This window comes from Pteropus alecto, unplaced genomic scaffold (assembly GCF_000325575.1).
Source record: "Pteropus alecto unplaced genomic scaffold, ASM32557v1 scaffold81, whole genome shotgun sequence".
Lineage (NCBI taxonomy): Eukaryota > Metazoa > Chordata > Mammalia > Chiroptera > Pteropodidae > Pteropus > Pteropus alecto.
The window spans coordinates 18,261,210-18,264,168 of record NW_006433378.1 but is presented as its reverse complement, the minus strand read 5'-3'; positions in this window follow the sequence as shown (position 1 = coordinate 18,264,168).

The following is a 2,959-nucleotide window of genomic DNA, read 5'->3' as shown; positions in this document are numbered from 1 at the left end:
TTTATCTCTTCAGCTGATGATGGATATGTGGGTTGTTTCCAGTTTGGGAACATCATGAGTAAAGATGTTATAAGTGTTTTTGTACAGGTCTTTTGATGGACACTTTTATATTTCTCTAAAGAAAATTCCTCAGAATGTTATTACTAAGTCATACTGTATGTGTACTTTTCACTTTATTAGAAACTGTCAAACTCCTTTTCAAAGGGAATGCACCATTTTTCACTTCCAACAGAAATATATAAAGTTTCCAGTTGCTAAACATCCTCTCCAACAGAAAAGACATGATTTATTAACCTATGGTTGATCTTTGAAAAATTTTAGCTGTTCTAGCTGTGGTATGTGGTATCCTTGTGGTTTTTTTTAAAACTCAACTTATTTGAGGTATAATTTACATAACAATGATATGCATCATGTAAAGAGTGTAATTTGATGTTTTGCTAAATGTACATATATTCATCACAATCAAGAAATAGAATACTTTTATCTTTCCCAAATGTTCCTTTGTTCTTTTTTGCAGTAAAATCTTCCCCAATCTTTAGCCCAGGCAACTACTGATCTGATTTCTGCCACGGAAGATTGATTTTATCTATTCTAGATATAATATAAATAGAATTGTTTCATATATGAGGTTTTGCACCTGACTCCTTTTGCTCAGCATAATGCTCTTCAGGTTTATCTATGTCATTTTGAGTATTGGTAATCCATTCATTTTTATTTCCAATTTTGATTAATTGCACGGTTGTATACAATTTCTTTTCTCATCTAGCTGTCAACTTCATATTTCCAGCAGTACTGTGTGAGAGTTTCCACCACTCCATGGTTTCCCTAACACTTGATCTTATCAGTCTTTTTATTTTAAGCCATTTTAGTATTTGTGTAGTGATATCTCACTGTAATTCTAATTCCTGTTTTTCTGATGACCAATGAGATTATGCATCTTCACATTCATTTATTAGACTCTGCATATTTTCTTTTGTGAAATCACCCTTCAATTTTATTTTGCTCAAATTTTAAACTGCATTATTTGCTTGCTTATTACTAATTTATGAGTTCTTTATAAATCCTCTTAGTGTATTTATTCAGTAATTTCATAAGGAGAAACATACATAATTCAATTGCTAAGTAAAATTTCAGATTATATAATATAATTTATAGTAAAAACTAAACAATGTTAAACATGCATAGAAAATGACATAAGTGAGATTAACATGCTTTCATTTTCTTTTCTAAATTTTCTGTTGTTAAATAAATGAAGAAGAAAAAAAGATGCTTTTCAGAGGAAAATGTAACTGAAGACATTTAGATTTCTTAGATTTATTGAAGTAAATCAATATGCAAAAGATTGCATACATTTAATATATGTACCTTTATGAATTTGGACATATGCAAACACCTGTAATACCGACATTACATCAGGTTGCCAAACATTTCTACTACCTTCAAAAATTAACATGAGCATGTTTTAAAATGCACAATACAATATTGTTTGTTAACCATAAGAAGGATGTTTTACAGCAGATCTCTAGAACTTAACTTGCACAACAGAAAGTTTATACCCATTGAAAAAAAATTTTCCCATTTCCTCTTCTCTCCAGCTCCCGACTACCACCATTATACTCTCTGCTTCAATGAGTTTGACAATTCTAGATTCCTAATATAAATGGAATTATGCAATATTTATTCTTCTGCATCTGGTTTATTTCACTTAGCACAATGTCTTCAATGTACATCTATATTGTAGCAAATGACAGGATTTGTATATTGACCGTATACCTGTAATCTTGTTCAATTTATTTATGAGTTCTAGGGGATATTCAGCAGATTATTCAGCATCTCCTATGTACACACTTACCATTTGCAAACAAATCTATATTGCACTTATTGATTAATTGATTGATTAATTTTTACCTTATTCCACTGGCCAGGTGTTTAGTGCAGTGCTGAGTGAAAATGGTAAGAATGGACATCATTGCCTTGTTCCTGATCTTAAGCAGGATGGATTCGGTCTTTCACCTTTAAGTACGATGTTAGCTCTAGGGTTTTTTGTGTGCATGTGAATAAACTTTATGAAATTGACAAAACTCTTATTGGCTGTCAGTGTAACCTGTCTCCACAGACATCTTGTATTTTCCTATTTTGATTTCTATTTTAACTTGTTTTTCTCAGATTCACTTGGGGTCGTCTTTCACATAGCTGCGGTCAGATAGTGCCTGTGATGGAAGTTATGGAAGGCTCAGTTGGAATCCCAGAATAACTTTGTGTCTCTCTCCCACTACATGATTTTAAGGCATTTCCACATAGTCTCTCCAGGTAGGTACCTGGATACCTTGCAATGCTGGCTCAAGGTTCTCACGAGCTCAAATTTGGAAACCAACAGCTTTTCCTAATGTATAGATTTAGAACTGGCTTGTCATTCTTTGTGAGCAGAGACTACAAGAGGGTTCAAATTCTAGGAGGCTGGTTCATTGGGAACCACCTTTAAAGACAAGCTTCTACATCTTGCTAGTGTTCATTTAATTGCTAATATCTTAAGTGCTTTTCTTAGCTATTTTTGTGATATGAATTTTAGATACCATCCTTCAAATATGATCTAACAGCTCTAAGTTGTAGATTGTAGTGAACTTTTTTACTTGTGTACATCCCACTGCTTTTCCTCAAGTATTTAAAAATAAATTACAGAAGATATAATATCCTGGATCTGTACTCTTACTAAATTAAATTTTATATATAAAACAGTAAAAATATAATGCTAAACCACTAAAAAAATTTGAGACAATTATTAAATTAATTAGTTTATATAAAAACTTACACAAATGTGAAAGATAAACATTACACTCCCCCAAAAATAAAAGAAAAAATGAAAAAATTAATAAAAAATATTCAAGAGTTGATGCGAGTGGATAAAAAATGAATAAGACAAAAATATGTTTAATTTTTAAATAATGTTATGTTTATAAAA